The sequence below is a fragment of the Triturus cristatus genome, chromosome 10 (genome assembly GCF_964204655.1).
Source record: "Triturus cristatus chromosome 10, aTriCri1.1, whole genome shotgun sequence".
NCBI lineage: Eukaryota > Metazoa > Chordata > Amphibia > Caudata > Salamandridae > Triturus > Triturus cristatus.
Genome location: NC_140593.1, coordinates 736,408,327 through 736,428,137, shown reverse-complemented (window position 1 = coordinate 736,428,137; position 19,811 = coordinate 736,408,327).

Sequence of the window (19,811 nt, the reverse complement as noted above, 5' to 3'; positions counted from 1 at the left end):
GAATTTCAATATTCTATTCTTCACTGAAGGTAACGCATTTTCCACCAATTTAGTCACAAACAAATGTGGATATGAGTCACTACTTGCTTTTATACCACTATTTATACCAAAACATTTTTCAAATCGAGCATAATAATCACTTGTGTCTTCATCTTGCTTTTGTTTACAGGCTGAGATTGCACCCCAATCTTCCTTTTTCGTCGCTAGTAAACGTGGCAATACCTGTACTAGTAAACCTGGTAACAGTTTAACTTTATCCCCGAGCCCTGACCCTGCAGTTCGATCCCTTTCTTCCGCTGCTAATGCTGTCCAATCTATTTTTTGGTCTCCCACTTCCCACTCTTTTTCTTTCAATTTTTCATAAATGCCAGCAGGTAAAAGCACCTTTAGTATTGTCATAATATCAGGAAAGGTACACTCTCCCATCAGTAACATGTCTTTAATTTCTCGGTGGAAACCCGCTGGGTCTTTGTCATGACTGGGCACTACTTTCTTCATTTCTAATAATTCCATTTTTGATATGGGTGTATAAACAAATACACGATGAAACTCATTATCATCGCCCTTTATTGGGTGCACCTCTCGTAAAGGATTCTGTCTATCCATATAGTATGGTGTTCCTTCTTTGTTGGGAATCGAGAAAGGATCCGTATTTACTAAAAGAACGTACTGTTTACGTGACATTAGTATTTCTTTGATTAACTTGTTACTGGATCCTCTCCATCTATTCATGAGAAGTTCGGTTAACATATTAGGTAAGGGACCAGGATCAGCATGTTGGTTCTTATATTGTATAAGAAGTTGCTGGATCATATAGATCCCAGCTAAACATTGTTCGTCGGGACTGAGGTTCAAAAACGCGTGTGCGACTGTCACGTCACCATATTTACCAGGACTGTCCATCCAATGAACAGCTGCCCTTGCTAATTCTTGTTCGTCCATAGAATCGAGGAGGTGATAACCCCTTCGTTCCCGGAGTATTTTATCTGCGGCTTGAAACAAACGCTCGGGAGATTTCATATTTATTATTGTTGGACGCGTAGAGTGTATCGGATCAGAAAAACCTCCGGTATTATTACAGGACCTTCCTCTGCCCACATAGGCTATGGTGTCTGCCTGTCTTCCTGAATCTCCTGATTCGGACACTTCATCTTGCTCGAACTCGTCTGTTTCCAATCTCTCTGCATGTATGTGTTCTACTTCTTTCCTAATTTTTCGGCACATGGCTACTATACTTCCCTGTTTATCATGTTTTCCCTCGGATATATTCTGACTCCATCTAGTAAGAGTTTGCATTACTTCCGGGTCTACCCCCGGTCGGTCTTGATTTCTGATCACACAATTTATAAAAAAACGTAACAATTCTGCCTGTATCTCGACTTTCTGGTATTCCATAGCTCTGTTAATACATTCAGGATCTTTCCCTGTTTGGATAAAATGATATATGTTATCTAGATGCGCGGCCATTCCTGGCAGCCTTCCTAAAAATGACGCAGCTCGTCTAATACGTAATGATGTTATAATCATTTCATCCTCTCTACCAGGCACCGGATCATATCTACAATCCACCATAAGCTCCTTAAGCGTACGGGTATTTATAAGTTTGGGCGTACGTGCATGTGCTGACTCTTGAAAAACAAGTTTATTTATTCTGGGTGGTGTAAAGGTACTGCTAGCACCTCCCGTGGCCCTATCTGGGGCGTCGGGTGTGAATGGGTTCGTTGAACGTGACACAGCAACTATGGGTGTCGATACCTCTGTAGAGTCGACTGCGGAGACAGATGCGGAAACAGATGTGCTTGCCGAAGCTTGTATCGGGACTTGCTGTTGCACGGGGACAGATACCTGATCCTGACGCTGAACCCCTCCGCCAGACGGTCTATATGGTGTGGCGTTAGCATACTCGGGAGCTGCGTCGTCTAGATATGAGGAAAGAAAAACATCTTCTGCGGTTCTGGGATGCCCTTTTGGATGTACCTTAATTGGAAATAATGGGGGTGGCAAGTCTTTTGGCATCTCTGGAGCAGCCTTAGGTAGTCCTTCGGCTAGAAGGGGATACATACCATTCATAAGAGCATTTCTTTGTCTATTTACTTGTTCTGATTTCACTCGGATACCTTCCTCAATTAATAGATTTTCTTGAACTTTGTTTGAACTTTCTTTACTCCTCTCCTCTTGTCTACGTGCTTTTTCTGTTCGTCTATGAGATTCTTTACGCCATAACTCAACAGCGTCTTTCTGTGACTGTCTGACCTTTCTTTTCCATAACTCTTCCTCCACTTTCATGATGCACTCTGCATCCCAGGTTCCCGCTGCGGGCCACCTTTGACTTTCCGGTAATCCCTTGGTATAATCTACCCATAGATCAAGAAACAATATGGCATCTAAGCCATGCTTATGGTACATGAAATGCCCTGGAGTGTTCCTAGGAGGAATAGGAACTGCTTCTTCAAGCACCCCTTTTCTGGTAGTAATCTGTCTTAACTTCGAGAAGAGCGGCATATTGACAACTGATCTGATACTTACTCTTGAACTTACTTAATACGAAAAAAACACAATAATGAACAGTGAACAATGAACAATCATTCATACCACAATATGCAAGACATTTCTGAATACTTTAAACATTAAACATTAAATATTTTTAACAATGGCCGACAATGATGACAGTCTGCCTAACTAATCACCACGCTGAATTCTTGACAATAACTGAATACTTCGGATTACTTGATATACTGCTAAACAGTACATATACACTGCTAAACAGTGCAGACCGGATTTGTGTACCCAAATCCGTCTTGACCGGCACAACCTATGTGCACGTCAACATGCCTCCCCGGCGATGGTACTCACCGAGTAGCTCACAACGAAAGGCCTCGGACACTGGACTTGATTTCGGACATCGGACCCTCTGGACATCGGGACTTCGGAAACCTGGTGGGCCTCTGTATACCTCGGATCTTGCTCTCTCAGCTAGGCTCTGGTCGGGATACTTTGCGCTTCTCACCGCCTCGTCTGGGTTGATCGCAGCCTCAGTCGCCCCCGCTTGACCGGAGGGAGCTACAGGAAATCCTGCTGGTACGCGTTATGGTCCGTCCAGCTATGGCAGGAGACCGGGCCTGCAACGCACCGCCGGCGCGTGAGATGAGAAAGTGTCCCTGTTCGGGCGCCATTATGTGGTAAATAAAATATATTTATCCATTATCGATCGGAATTTCATGCTAGGACTTTAAACAAATAGCTCAGAATAATGAGAGGCAGAATCCGTGGTAATAGAGGTTTCTGAATGGGCTTTATTCCAAAATGGCCTACTCGAGTAGCGGCCTTCAGGTTCCGTCACCAAGAAGGTTCAGGAAGTGAAGTACAATTCTTTATTGATATACATACATTTTTATAGTTATTACATTATAATGAAAACGAATGTAGGAGGCGTAACATTTGATAAGAAAAGTGACATATTGATTGCGTAAACGAAACTAGGCGTAATAAGGAGTAAAAAGAAACATAATTGGTTAACGTTATCAAATATAGGTGGTTCTATAAGATAATACTTGACATAGATGCGCGCGCAGCAGCATGACGTGTATTTGACGTGTAACTAGGGGGGTGAAGGGGCCTCGTCACTGACTCTACGTGTGGAGACGAAAAGTCTAAGAGGTCAAGTCAACCTAATCCTAAATCATATCTCATATCTTATGTTTAAAGAACTATGTTATCCACAAGGAAGGACTTTCGAACAGAATCTATTCTATACTGACTGTGTGCGTGCACAAACGCCTAAGTGTCTATGTGAGATGCAAGAGGCAGAAAACTTTCCATGGCAACTGGGCTATGAATTACTTGCAGGAGGACAGCCCTTTGCACAAGAGCTAAAGGAAATGTTTACCTAAATCACTAGACAGGAATGCATCGGCTGAAGAGCAAAGTAGATAATTCGAAGGTGAAATACAGCTTCTTGGCAGATAGGCTAAACTGGCCGAGGCAGGCATCGTTAGCTGCACAGGAAATAGGACAAAGTTCATGGATACAGATGCAAGCTCAAGCTGACGCTTGTCAGAGACAGAGAGCAGAGAAAGGCTTCGAGGACAGAATCGGGCCTACTTGTCTGAACTGTAAAAATGGAGTAACTGAGCCATATAAAGTCGGTGGCCTTTCCTACTTAGGAATCGACTATCCAGCCCATTGATGGCGGATCTGACAGAGAACATGTTGACGGTAGACGCACATATGTTTGCGTCTTAGAAACTGGAACTGGAGAGAACATACATGTACTTGTAACATGCATATAAAACCGTTGGGGTCCAAGATAGGGGACATAACTGATCAGGGAAATCCACTTTTCCACAGTGGGAGCACACCGCTTCACCTCCCAGCAAGGTTCGCCCCTGGCATTGTGGTAAATACAGTTTCAGTTACTTGCTTGCTTCAAGAGAGTTCAAGTGTTTCCGCACAGTTGGCGCAGATAGTGCTGATCTCTAGACACGTGTTTCTGGTTCTTTAATCGTCATCAGTAGAGATTACAATCTTTCAAATGTGGGGTTTGCTGAGTAGGCTGCCAACTTCTTTCTCAGGTCAGGTACCTCTCACAGGCATGCAGGTGTTTCATCCATGAGCTTGTCAGCTCAATGGCTCATGGGAGTACTATTAAACAGGAACAGGGGTGGGAGCACACCGCTTCACCTCCCAGCAAGGTTCGCCCCTGGCATTGTGGTAAATGCAGTTTCAGTTACTTGCTTCAAGAGTGTTCAAGTGTTTCCGCACAGTTGGCGCAGATAGTGCTGATCTCTAGACAGGTGTTTCTGGTTCTTTAATCGTCATCAGTAGAGATTACAGTCTTTCAAATTTGGGGTTTGCTGAGTAGGCTGCCAACATCTTTCTCAGGTCAGGTGCCTCTCACAGGCATGCGGGTGCTTCATCCACCAGCTCGTCAGCTCAATGACTCAGGGGAGTACTATTAAGTAGGAACATGGGTGGGAGCACACCGCTTCACCTCCCAGCAAGGTTCGTCCCCGGCATTGTGGTAAATGCAGTATCAGTTACTTGCTTGCTTCACGAGTGTTCGAGTGTTTCGCCACAGTTGGCACAGATAGTGCTGATCTCTAGACATGTGTTTCTGGTTCTTTAACCGTCATCAGTAGAGATTACAGTCTTTCAAATTTGGGGTTTGCTGAGTAGGCTGCCAAAATCTTTCTCAGGTCAGGTACCTCTCACAGGCATGTGGGTGCTTCATCCACGAGCTCGTCAGTTCAATGACTCACGGAAGTACTTTTAAACAGGAACAGGGGTGGGAGCACACCGCTTCACCTCCCAGCAAGGTTCGCCCCTGGCATTTTGGTAAATGCAGTTTCAGTTACTTGCTTGCTTCAAGAGTGTTCGAGTGTTTCGCCACAGTTGGCGCAGATAGTGCTGATCTCTAGACACGTGTTTCTGGTTCTTTAACCATCATCATTAGAGATTACAGTCTTTGAAATTTGGGGTTTGCTGAGTAGGCTGCCAACATCTTTCTCAGGTCAGGTACCTCTCACAGGCATGCGGGTGCTTCATCCACGAGCTTGTCAGCTCAATGACTCACAGAAGTACTATTAAGCAGGAACAGAGGTGGGAGCACACCGCTTCACCTCCCAGCAAGTTTCGCCCCTAGCATTGTGGTAAATGCAGTTTCAGTTACTTGCTTGCTTCAAGAGTGTTCAAGTGTTTCCGCACAGTTGGCGCAGATAGTGCTGATCTCTAGACACGTGTTTCTGGTTCTTTAACCGTCATCAGTAGAGATTACAGTCTTTCAAATTTGGGGTTTGCTGAGTATGCTGCTAACATCTTTCTCAGGTCAGGTAACTCTCACAAGCACGAGGGTGCTTCATCCACGAGCTCGTCAGCTCAATGACTCACGGGAGTACTATTAAACAGGAACAGGGGTGGGAGCACAACACTTCACCTCCCTGCAAGGTTCGTCCCTGGCATTGTGGTAAATGCAGTTTCAGTTACTTGCTTGCTTCAAGAGTGTTCAAGTGTTTCCGCACAGTTGGCGCAGATAGTGCTGATCTCTAGACACGTGTTTCTGGTTCTTTAATCGTCATCAGTAGAGATTACAGTCTTTCAAATTTGGGGTTTGCTGAGTAGGCTGCCAACATCTTTCTCAGGTCAGGTACCTCTCACAGGCATGCGGGTGCTTCATCCACGAGCTCGTCAGCTCAATGACTCACGGGAGTACTATTAAGCAGGAAAATGGGTGGGAGCACACCGCTTCACCTCCCAGCAAGGTTCGCCCCTGGCATTGTGGTAAATGCAGTATCAGTTACTTGCTTGCTTCAAGAGTGTTCGAGTGTTTCGCCACAGTTGGCACAGATAGTGCTGATCTCTAGTCACGTGTTTCCGGTTCTTTAACCGTCATCAGTAGAGATTACACTCTTTGAAATTTGGGGTTTGCTGAGTAGGCTGCCAACATCTTTCTCAGGTCAGGTACCTCTCACAGGCATGCGGGTGCTTCATCCACCAGCTCGTCAGCTCAATGACTCACAGGAGTACTATTAAATAGGAACAGGGGTGGGAGCACACCACTTCACCTCCCAGCAAGGTTCGCCCCTGGCATTGTGGTAACTGCAGTTTCAGTTACTTGCTTGCTTCAAGAGTGTTCGAGTGTTTCACCACAGTTGGCGTAGATGATGCTGATCTCTAGACACGTGTTTCTGGTTCTTTAACCGTCATCAGTAGAGATTACAGTCTTTCAAATTTGGGGTTTGCTGAGTAGGCTGCCAACATCTTTCTCAGGTCTGGTACCTCTCACAGGCATGCGGGTGCTTCATCCACGAGCGCGTCAGTTCAATGACTCACTGAAGTACTTTTAAACAGGAACAGGGGTGGTAGCACACCGCTTCACCTCCCAGCAAGGGTCGCCCCTGGTATTTTGGTAAATGCAGTTTCAGTTACTTGCTTGCTTCAAGAGTGTTCAAGTGTTTTGCCACAGTTGGCGCAGATAGTGCTGATCTCTAGACACGTGTTTCTGGTTCTTTAACCGTCATCAGTAGAGATTACAGTCTTTCAAATGTGGGGTTTGCTGATAAGGCTGCCAATATCTTTCTCAGGTCAGGTACCTCTCACAGGCATGCGGGTGCCTTATCCATGAGCTCGTCAGCTCAATAACTCATGGGAGTACTATTAAACAGGAACAGGGGGGGAGCACACCTCTTCACCTCCCAGCAAGGTTCGCCCCTGTCATTGTGGTAAATGCAGTTTCAGTTACTTGCTTGCTTCAAGAGTGTACAAGTGTTTCCGCACAGTTGGCGCAGATAGTTCTGATCTCTAGACACGTCGTTCTGGTTCTTTAACAGTCATCAGTAGAGATTACAGTCTTTCAAATTTGGGGTTTGCTGAGTAGGCTGCCAACATCTTTCTCAGGTCAGGTACCTCTCACAGGCATGCGGGGGCTTCATCCATGAGCTCGTCAGTTCAATGTTATGTTATGGTATGTCATTTTAATTTATTCAGCGCACAGCTACTCGGAAGTGTCCCGGCGCTAGCAACAGAAAGGCGGCCGAAACAGATGTCCATCAAAACAACAGAGTCTTCAAAGACTTCCTGAACAGACGAGGATCACAAATGGCCCTCAAAGTCAGGGGAAGCGAATTCCAGGCAAGGCAGGCTCTACGGGCAAAAGAGTTGCCCCCCAGCCGTTGACGCTTAAATTTGGGCACCTGCATCAGCAGCAGTGAGGACGACCTCAGCTGTCTCCTAGGAATGTAGAAGGTGAATCTGTCCTGCAAATAAGAGGGGCCTAATCCATAGAGGGCCTGTTGCACAATTGACAGCATTTTGAATTTCAGTCGTGTTTCAACGGGAAGCCAATGAAGTGACCGAAGCTGGGCCCATACACTATGCCTGGGGGACAGCCCCCCTAGAAGTCTGGCGGCCGAATTTTGGACCACTTGCAATTTCTTTACAAGGTAGCCCGGGCTGCCCGCCAGGAGGGCATTCGCGTAATCCAGGCGGGAGAGAACCAGTGCCCGCACCACCGTCTCTCTGGCCTTATATGGCAGCAAGGGGAGAAACTTCTTCAAACTCTTCATCAGCCCAAAGCATGTGCCTGCCAGTTTTTTTACATGCGATACAAAGTTCAAGTTCTCGTCAAAGCACACACCGAGATTTTTGACGGCCCCCTTAATCTCGGGGGGACATGGAAAGCCCGAGGGCCAGAGTCTTGCTCTGAACTCAGGAGAAAAGGAACCAAACAGCAGGACCTCCGACTTTGCCTCGTTACATTTCAGCTGTGCATTAGCCAACCACTGAAAGACCGAGGACAGACACTGGTGAGGTCTAGCCACCGAGTCGTCTTCCTTACTCCAAGTGAACAGCAGCTGGGTGTCATCAGCATAGGCCATCACTTTAGCCCCCAGTGACTCCGCCAGAAAAATCAGCGGAGTCAAATAGATGTTAAATAGCAGAGGGCTAAGTGACGACCCCTGTGGTACCCCCGTGGTAACCCTCAAGGGGACCGAGGCACACGGAGGGAGCCAGACCTGCTGCATCCTTCCCTCCAAAAAGGAGTTGATCCAAAGCAGCGCCCTCCCAGATACTCCAATATCCAGGAGGCGGTCAAGGAGCATGGCATGGGGCACCGTGTCGAACGCCGCCGAGAGATCTAGCAATATCAATGCTGCTCTCCCACCGGCATCCAGGCACTCCCGGATTGACTCCGAAACTTCCAACAGTGCGGATTCAGTACTGTAAGAGGCACAGAATCCAGATTGCACCGGGTGAAGCACACCTGCTCCCTCCACGAAGTTAGTCAGTTGGAACGTGACCGTCTTCTCGCATACTTTGGCCAAACTAGGCAAAAGCGAGATGGGACGATAGTTTTCTGGGAGCAAAGGATCAAGGGATGGCGTTTTAAGTAGAGGCAGAATTAAAGCGTGTTTCCATGCCATAGGCACAAACGCTTCCCGTAATGATTGGTTAACCAGGAGATTCACCTCTAAGTTGGTGGTGTCAGCCACATCGGAGAGTAGCCTAGCCACACACGGGTCGTTAGGCGAGCCAGACTTGAGGGCTTTAAGAATTCTAAGAGAACCTGTCAAGTCAATGGGACTAAAATCAGAGAAGCTGGAGATCAAAGGTGCCCTAGGCAGAAGAGGCGCCTGCTCAGGGCTGCCAGACCTCACCGAGGACCGAAATGTCTCCTGGATGCTGATTATTTTATCCCTAAAAAAGGATGCCAAGGTATTACACCAGACTTCCGAGGCAATGACTCACGGAAGTACTTTTAAACAGGAACAGGGGTGGGAGCACACCGCTTCACCTCCCAGCAAGGTTCGCCCCTGGCATTTTGGTAAATGCAGTTTCAGTTACTTGCTTGCTTCAAGAGTGTTCGAGTGTTTCACCACAGTTGGAGCAGATAGTGCTGATCTCTAGACATGTGTTTCTGGTTCTTTAACCATCATCAGTAGAGATTACAGTCTTTGAAATTTGGGGTTTGCTGAGTAGGCTGCCAACATCTTTCTCAGGTCAGGTACCTCTCACAGGAATGCGGGTGCATCATCCACAAGCTCGTCAGCTCAATGACTCACAGAAGTACTATTAAGCAGGAACAGGGGTGGGAGCACACCGCTTCACCTCCCAGCAAGGTTCGCCCCTGGCATTGTGGTAAATGCAGTTTCAGTTACTTGCTTGCTTCAAGAGGGTTCAGGTGTTTCCGCACAGTTGGCGCAGATAGTGCTGATCTCTAGACACGTGTTTCTGGTTCTTTAATCGTCATCAGTAGAGATTACAGTGTCAGGATCGGACAGGTGCTCACCTGTTGATTTCTGCAGAAGTGCCCGGGAACTGATGAGTAGGTCCACTACTTCTCCCACCCCGTATCGCGCCTATCAGACTCTAGGCAGCGATATGAGGTCTGGGGAAGAAGGGAAACAAAACAAGGAAAGGAGGGATCTCTCAGTTTATGGCACCAACCAGGAGTCCTCGCAGAAACGGAACTGGAAAGAAAAACAAACAATGTATCTCTATACTCTAGGAAAGGAACATTACTCTAGAGAAAAGTACTGATAGAAAGATACCTAAAAGCCCCCCTTCTTCCTCTCAGATAAGACGGGCTCCACTTTACTAGGGGTCTGCACTATAAAGGGATAGAAGAACATGTCAGTATACAATGTACAGTTTTACTGGGAGGAAAATGAGACAACCTGATTGTAGTGCTTACTGGGCGGAGTTAATGGAGCCTCAATGTATAGGGATTCAGTAATAGGCAAGAACAATTGTCAGACGGCTCTTCCTTCAGAGAAATCTGCCTTGGCTTAACTCATAACCCAACAGGATTCTGAAGTCCCCAAATCAAAATGAAAAGGAAAATTAAAGCAGCGAATACTCGCTGTTACCGTATCCCCTCTGGCAGTTGCAGTGTCCTCATGATTGTTCCAAATAGGGAAATGAGGCGTGGTAAGCAACTGAAATCAAGTCTCTTCCCTCAGGGAGATCTCTTCCACCGAAGGTGGATATCAGGCACGGTCTAGGAGCTTTGAGTGCGGGCTGTCACTTCTGTCCATAGTCTCCCACCAGGATAATGAACAGTACCGGTACACACGCGAGTGACGCCAGGGAATTCGACCAGTCGATGAACTCCACTTCAATCGACTAGTGAAACCCCCGATGCCCTCTACCTGGTTGCGGGACTGCCCCTCACCCCGTGGTTCGAATAACGGACATACAGTGAAACCCTAATAGGCCAGGGACGGATTGCAAGGGATGCCGCGGCGCTGACTCTCTGCACAGCACCGTGAACTCGCAACAAAGGAACGGGAGTTTTCCAAGTCGGGTCCAAAAACTTCTGTTCAGGAACGCTGAAGGCACCGTAGGACTCTGTGACTTCCGGGAACGGAAATGACGCAAAGCGCATTTCCCGGCGGAAGTCAGGCTTTTGTTGACGGCCTGACCTCCTCGCGCAAGCGCGTTAGGATCCCATAGTCTGCAGCGGTGTTAAGACGGCAATCCTGATAGTATACCCCTGCCAATAAGCCTCCCACCGGTCTAGGCTTGTCTGGATGTCGTCTATGAAAGAGGCGTACAAGGCGAGGGGCATGCACATTACTGGCTGGTTCCCATGTGCGCTCCTCTATTCCATACCCCTTCCAATGTATCAGGTATTGAAGCTTACGTCTGACTCTTCGGGAATCTAGGATCTTCTCTACTTTATATTCAGGTTCCCCATCCAGTGATACGGAAGCAGGGGCTATGGGAAGATGAGTACCCGGCTCTACAGGTTTCAATAGGGACACATGAAACACAGGATGTATCTTTAGAGACGGAGGAAGTTCTAATCTCATGGCTACTGGATTAATCACCTTAGCTATGGCAAAAGGGCCTATGTATTTGGATTTGAATTTACATGACCCTCTGAGTTTCAGGTTTTTTGAGGATAACCATACTGTGTCTCCCTGTGTGTATGTTGGTTCTGGTGTTCTGTGTGCGTCAGTGGTTTCTTTATACCTAGCCTTGGCCTGTTCTAAGGCTGAATGTGTTGTTTAGTGTACTGTTTGTAATTCCTGCACCAATTCGATTGCTGCTGGAGTTGTACAGGAGGAGTACTTTGGACATGGTATGATACGTGGATGATAGCCAAAGTTGCAAAAGAAGGGTGTGGCGTTGATAGATACTTGGTAACTGTTGTTATAGGATAGTTCAGCTATCCATACCAACAAATCCCAATCCAAAGGATCTTGCAACAGTTGGCATCTGATGTATTGCTCAAAACACTGGTTTACCCTCTCTGTTTGTCAGTCTGCGGATTGTGGCTGGACGATAATCGGGCATCAATTTGTAACAGGCTACACACCCCTTTCCAAAACTTAGAAATAAACTGAGCGCCCCTATCCGAAATAAGGACTGACGGAAGGCCATGTAAGCGCACAATTTGCTAAAGAAAAACTGTCGCTAATTTCCTGGCTGTGGGAAGCCCATTTAAGGGTATGAAATGGGCCATTTTCGTGAATAAATCCACTACCACTAATAGGGTGTTGTGTCCTTGAGCGGTTTGTGGAAGCTCCACAATAAAGTCTAGTGACACAGTATGCCAAGGATGCTTAGGCGTAGGGATGGGTTGTAATAATCCCACGGGCTTTTGATGTGAAGCTTTACTCTGAGTACAGACGTAACATTGCTGCAGGAAACGCTTCGTGTCTCCTCCCATAGTTGGCCACCAGAAGTGTCTACGTAGGTGATCTAGTGTCTTCTTGTAGCCCGGATGTCCTGCAATAGGGTGAGAATGACACCATTCTAAAGCTTGTGTTTGTAATTCCACAGTGGGAATGACCAACCCTCCTTCTATGTAGAGGAAACCAGAATCTGCCTGGGGGGTGTGTGTACCCTTTCTTAGATTCATATCAGTCTGACTTTGCTCTTGTTTAACCTTGGCTAAGAATTCTTCCTCTGACAACAACCCTCCTATTACTCTGTCCTTGGCTATGATAAGAGGAGGTTCTATCATGGTTTCTTCGGTATCAAAGCTGAGCCGAGACAAAGCATCTGCTTTTCCATTCTTCCGCCCAGCTTGGAAGCGAATTACATAATCATAGTCACTGAAAAATTGAGCCCACCGTAACTGTCTCATGGAAAGGGCTCGTGCGGATTTTAGGAATTGCAGGTTCCGATGATCAGTTAATACTGTGATAGTGTGATTAGCCCCCAATACGTACTGTCTCCATACTTCAAACACTTTCTTGATGGCTAGCAGTTCCTTATCCCCTATGGAATAGTTAGTTTCGGCAGGGGTTAGTTTCCGTGAAAAATATGCGACCGGATGTAGGTGTCCGGTGCTGGGGTCTTTCTGGGACAGGATCCCTCCCACTGCCACCTGGGAGACATCAGCCTCAACTATATACTCTTGGGCAGAATTCGGATGGCGTAGAACTGGAGCCTGAGTGAACGCAATCTTTAACATCTGAAATGCCTCCTCTGCTTCAGGAGTCCAAGTGAATTTCTTTCCTTTTCTCAGTAAGGTGGTAATGGGAACCACCAATCCCGAGAAATTGCAAATGAATCGCCGGTAGAAATTGGCGAAGCCAATGAAACTCTGTGTTTCCTTGACCGATCGTGGGGCCTGCCATCTGTGAATCGCTTCCACCTTTTGCGGATCCATGCTAAGGCCTTGAGGAGAGACTATGAATCCCAAAAAGGATACCTGTTGTATATGAAAGAGGCATTTCTCGAGTTTACAAAACAGCTTTGTCTCTTTCAATCTCTCTAAGACGTTTCTTACGTGCTTTTGATGTTCTTGTATGGAGGAGGAGAATATCAACAAATCATCTATGTAGGCGATAACATAATCGTCAATCATCTCCTTTAGAGTTTCGTTTATAAAAAATTGGAATGCAGAGGGGGCATTGCAAAGCCCAAAAGGCATAACCAAATACTCATATAGCCCGTACTTGGTGCAAAAGGCTGTCTTCCATTCATCCCCCTCCTTGACCCGCACTAAGTGATATGCTCCCCGCAAATCCAACTTAGTGAAAATCTTGGCATTCCTAATGCGGTCAAGGAGAGAGGAAATTAAGGGTAACGGGTATTTGTTTTTAATGGTCACATTGTTTAACGCCCTGTAGTCAATACAACAGCTCAGACCGCCTTCCCTCTTAGGAATGAAAAATAGAGAGGAAGACGCAGGGGAGCGGGATGGACGTATGAACCCCATCTTGAGCATTTTGTCCAAATATTCTCTCAAATAGAGGGTCTCTTTTTCTGTCAGCGAATACACCCTGCTACACGGGATTCTCGCCCCCACTTGTAGGTATATATGGCAGTCGTACTCCCTATGAGGAGGGAGCGAGGTAGCTTCTGTTTCATCAAAAATAGAGAGGAGATCCCGATACTGCAATGGTAAGGTACCTTCTTCAGTAGCAGTAGCGACCCTTCCGGTAGATGCATGGGTCATCGGGGCCGGAACATGAGATTTGCATATTTCAGGACGAAAGTCCAGTGTCATATGCTTCCAATCCAGTATGGGGTTGTGTAAGCGTAACCAGGGTATTCCTAGGATAACTGGAAACTGAGGTGTACAGATTAAATCAAAACTTAACTGTTCTTGATGGCCGGGAGGTATGTCTAGGACCAAAGGAATGGTGTGATGGGTTATTGGGCCTGATTTCAATACACTTCCATCGATAGTAGTGATCTCTTCCTGCGTTTTCTTTTCCACACCAGGGATGAGTTTATCCTTTGCCCATAGAATGTCCATAAAATTACCAGAGGCCCCTGAGTCTATCATAATGTGAACCTCCTGTACGTTATCTTTCCATGAGAGCAGGGCCTTCAAAAAGAAATGGCGATTCCCACCCTCAAAAGTTTCTAAAGAGGAGACAACTAACCCTGAATTACCCGAGGACCCTGTCTCTCTAGGCCTCAGGTGCTTTAGTTTTCCGTATTCTTGGCTTGCTTAGGCTTCACTGGGCACTCTCTGAGAAAATGGCCTTGTTTGCCACAATACAGGCACAACTTATTGTCTCTTCTTCTCTGCCTTTCTTCTGCACTTAGAGGTCCTCTCAAAGTACCAATTTGCATTGGTTCCGGGTCATCACTACTCTTTTCAGGATCAATCTTTCGTTCTTTGTACACGATCGTTTTAGTGTCGCCCTTACCCCTTTCTCGTCGCCTTTCATTAATTCGGTGATCCAGTTTGACAACCAAATCAATTAAGGCAGGGCATGAGTCTGGTGGATCTACCACCTGAGATAAAGCATCTTTCAGGTCATCCTTGAGGCCTTTATAAAACAGAGCACTTCTTTTCTCTTCAGGCCAACCCGCTTCTGCAATTAACCTATGAAACATTGTAATGTACGCCGTTATATCCTTTGTACCTTGTTTCAAGGTCAAGAGTTCTGCCTAATGCGTGAAAGTATGCCTATCAAATTATTTTTTCAGTTCTCTACGAAAAGCACTGTAATCGTGTAGGAGGGGGTCGTTACGTTCAATAAGAGGAATGGTCCAATTAGCTGCTGAACCCCCCACATAAGAGATAACAAAAGCCACCTTGGCTTGTTCTGTAGGGAAACAGGCTGCTTTACACATAAAATGTAATTGGCATTGGCTAATGAATGCTGCGAATTTCGCGGAATCCCCTAAGAACCTTTCAGGAGGGGCTAAGGGAACTGTTTGGGGGGTTGAAACGTGAATAACGGGTGAAGACGCACTTGGACCTGCTCTACTAGAATCCGCCTCCACTCGTCTCTCTCTCTGTAACGCGTCTACCCGAGACGCTAAAGACTGGGTTTCTACCTGCAAGTTTCCAATCATGTTAGCCAAATCGGCTATTGTTACTTGATTCAGTTCCATGACGCTCGGGCAGAATGTGTATCTATTTCTTTGGGCTTTGCGTTCTGTCAGGATCGGACAGGTGCTCACCTGTTGATTTCTGCAGAAGCGCCCGGGAACTGATGAGTAGGTCCACTACTTCTCCCACCCCGTATCGTGCCTATCAGACTCTAGGCAGCGATATGAGGTCTGGGGAATAAGGGAAACAAAACAAGGAAAGGAGGGATCTCTCAGTTTATGGCACCAACCAGGAGTCCTCGCAGAAACGGAACTGGAAAGAAAAACAAACAATGTATCTCTATACTCTAGGAAAGGAACATTACTCTAGAGAAAAGTACTGATAAAAAGATACCCAAAAGCCACCCTTCTTCCTCGCAGATAGGACGGGCTCCACCTTACTAGGGGTCTGCACTATAAAGGGATAGAAGAACATGTCAGTATACAATGTACAGTTTTACTGGGAGGAAAATGAGACAACCTGATTGTAGTGCTTACTGGGCGGAGTTAATGGAGCCTCAATGTATAGGGATTCAGTAATAGGCAAGAACAATTGTCAGACGGCTCTTCCTTCAGAGAAATCTGCCTTGGCTTAACTCATAACCCAACAGGATTCTGAAGTCCCCAAATCAAAATGAAAAGGAAAATTAAAGCAGCGAATACTCGCTGTTACCGTATCCCCTCTGGCAGTTGCAGTGTCCTCATGATTGTTCCAAATAGGGAAATGCGGCGTGGTAAGCAACTGAAATCAAGTCTCTTCCCTCAGGGAGGTCTCTTCCACCGAAGGTGGATATCAGGCACGGTCTAGGAGCTTTGAGTGCGGGCTGTCACTTCTGTCCATAGTCTCCCACCAGGATAATGAACAGCACCGGTACACACGCGAGTGACGCCAGGGAATCCGACCAGTCGATGAACTCCACTTCAATCGACTAGTGAAACCCCCGATGCCCTCTACCTGGTTGCGGGACTGCCCCTCACCCTGTGGTTCGAATAACGGACATACAGTGAAACCCTAATAGGCCAGGGACGGATTGCAAGGGATGCCGCGGCGCTGACTCTCTGCACAGCACCGTGCACTCGCAACAAAGGAACGGGAGTTTTCCAAGTCGGGTCCAAAAACTTCTGTTCAGGAACGCTGAAGGCACCGTAGGACTCTGTGACTTCCGGGAACGGAAATGACGCAAAGCGCATTTCCCGGCGGAAGTCAGGCTTTTGTTGACGGCCTGACCTCCTCGCGCAAGCGCGTTAGGATCCCATTGTCTGCAGCGGTGTTAAGACGGCAATCCTGACATACAGTCTTTCAAATTGGGGTTTGCTGAGTAAGCTGCCAACAACTTTCTCAGGTCAGGTACCTCTCACAGGCATGCGGGTGCTTCATCCACCACCTCGTCAGCTCAATGACTCACAGGAGTACTATTAAGCAGGAAATTGGGTGGGAGCACACCGCTTCACCTCCCAGCAAGGTTCGCCTCTGGCATTGTGGTAAATGCAGTATCAGTTACTTGCTTGCTTCAAGAGTGTTCAAGTGTTTCGCCACAGTTGGCACAGATAGTGCTGATCTCTAGACACATGTTTCTGGTTCTTTAACCGTCATCAGTAGAGCTTACAGTCTTTCAAATTTGGGGTTTCCTGAGTAGGCTGCCAACATCTTTCTCAGGTCAGGTACCTCTCACAGGCATGCGGGGGCTTCATCCACGAGCTCGTCAGTTCAATGACTCACGGAAGTACTTTTAAACTGGAACAGGGGTGGGAGCACACCGCTTCACCTCCCAGCAAGGTTCGCCCCTGGCATTTTGGTAAATAAAGTCTCAGTTACTTGCTTGCTTCAAGAGTGTTCGAGTGTTTTGCCACAGTTGGAGCAGATAGTGCTGATCTCTAGACACGTGTTTCTGGTTCTTTAACGATCATCAGTAGAGATTACAGTCTTTGAAATTTGGGGTTTGCTGAGTAGGCTGCCAACATCTTTCTCAGGTCAGGTACCTCTCACAGGAATGCGGGTGCATCATCCACGAGCTCGTCAGCTCAATGACTCACAGAAGTACTATTAAGCAGGAACAGGGGTGGGAGCACACCGCTTCACCTCCCAGCAAGGTTCGCCCCTGGAATTGTGGTAAATGCAGTTTCAGTTACTTGCTTGCTTCAAGAGTGTTCAAGTGTTTCCGCACAGTTGGCGCAGATAGTGCTGATTTCTAGACACGTGTTTCTGGTTCTTTAACCGTCATCAGTAGAGATTACAGTCTTTCAAATTTGGGGTTTGCTGAGTATGCTGCCAACAGCTTTCTCAGGTCAGGTACCTCTCACAGGCATGAGGGTGCTTCATCCACGAGCTCGTCAGCTCAATGACTCACAGAAGTACTATTAAGCAGGAACATGGGTGGGAGCACACCGCTTCACCTCCCAGCAAGGTTCGCCCCTGGCATTGTGGTAAATGCAGTTTCAGTTACTTGCTTGCTTCAATAGTGTTCAAGTGTTTCCGCACAGTTGACGCAGATAGTGCTGATCTCTAGACATGTGTTTCTGGTTCTTTAACCGTCATCAGAAGAGATTACAGTCTTTCAAATTTGGGGTTTGCTGAGTGGGCTGCCAACATCTTTCTCAGGTCAGGTACCTCTCACAGGCATGCGGGTGCTTCAGCCACCAGCTCGTCAGCTCAATGACTCACAGAAGTACTATTAAGCAGGAACAGGGGTGGGAGCACACCGCTTCACCTCCCAGCAAGGTTCGCCCCTGGCATTGTGGTAAATGCAGTTTCAGTTACTTGCTTGCTTCAAGAGTGTTCGAGTGTTTCGCCACAGTTGGAGCAGATAGTGCTGATCTCTAGACACGTGTTTCTGGTATTTTAACCGTCAACAGTAGAGATTACAGTCTTTCAAATTTGGGGTTTACTGAGTAGGCTGCCAACATCTTTCTCAGGTCAGGTACCCCTCACAGGCATGCGGGTGCTTCATCCACCAGCTCGTCAGCTCAATGACTCACGGGAGTACTATTAAGCAGGAACATGGGTAGGAGCACACCGATTCACCTCCCAGCAAGGTTCGGCCCTGGCATTGTGGTAAATGCAGTTTCAGTTACTTGCTTGCTTCAAGAGTGTTCAAGTGTTTCCGCACAGTTGGCGCAGATAGTACTGATCTCTAGACACGTGTTTCTGGATCTTTAACCGTCATCAGTAGAGATTACAGTTTTTCAAATTTGGGGTTTGCTGAGTAGGCTGCCAACATCTTTCTCAGGTCAGGTACCTCTCACAGGCATGCGGGTGCTTCATCCACCAGCTCGTCAGCTCAATGACTCACGGGAGTACTATTAAACAGGAACAGGGGTGGGAGCACACCGCTTCACCTCACAGCAAGGTTCACCCCTGGCATTGTGGTAAATGGAGTTTCAGTTACTTGTTTGCTTCAAGAGTGTTCGAGTGTTTCACCACAGTTTGCGCAGATGGTGCTGATCTCTAGACACGTGTTTCTGGTTCTTTAACCATCATCAGTAGAGATTACAGTCTTTCAAATTTGGGGTTTGCTGAGTAGGCTGCCAACATCTTTCTCAGGTCAGGTACCTCTCACAGGCATGCGGGTGCTTCATCCACCTGCTCGTCAGCTCAATGACTCACAGGAGTACTATTAAGCAGGAACATGGGTGGGAGCATACCGCTTCACCTCCCAGCAAGGTTCAGCCCTGGCATTGTGGTAAATGCAGTTTCAGTTACTTGCTTGCTTCAAGAGTGTTCAAGTGTTTCCGCACAGTTGGCGCAGATAGTACTGATCTCTAGACACGTGTTTCTGGTTCTTTAACCGTCATCTGTAGAGATTACAGTCTTTCAAATTTGGGGTTTGCTGAGTAGGCTGCCAACATCTTTCTCAGGTCAGGTACCTCTCACAGGCATGCGGGTGCTTCATCCACCAGCTCGTCAGCTCAATGACTCACAGAAGTACTATTAAGCAGGAACAGAGGTGGGAGCACACTGCTTCACCTCCCAGCAAGGTTCGCCCCTGGCATTGTGGTAAACGCAGTTTCAGTTTCTTGCTTGCTTCAAGAGTGTTCGAGTGTTTCGCCACAGTTGGAGCAGATAGTTCTGATCTCTAGACACGTGTTTCTGGTATTTTAACCGTCAACAGTAGAGATTACAGTCTTTCAAATGTGGGGTTTGCTGAGTATGCTGCCAACATCTTTCTCAGGTCAGGTACCTCTCACAGGCATGCCGGTGCTTCATCCACGAGCTAGTCAGCTCAATGACTCACGGGAGTACTATTAAACAGGAACAGGGGTGGGAGCACACCGTTTCACCTCACAGCAAGGTTCACCCCTGGCATTGTGGTAAATGGAGTTTCAGTTACTTGTTTGCTTCAAGAGTGTTCGAGTGTTTCACCACAGTTTGCGCAGATGGTGCTGATCTCTAGACACGTGTTTCTGGTTCTTTAACCATCATCAGTAGAGATTACAGTCTTTCAAATTTGGGGTTTGCTGAGTAGGCTGCCAACATCTTTCTCAGGTCAGGTACCTCTCACAGGCATGCGGGTGCTTCATCCACCAGC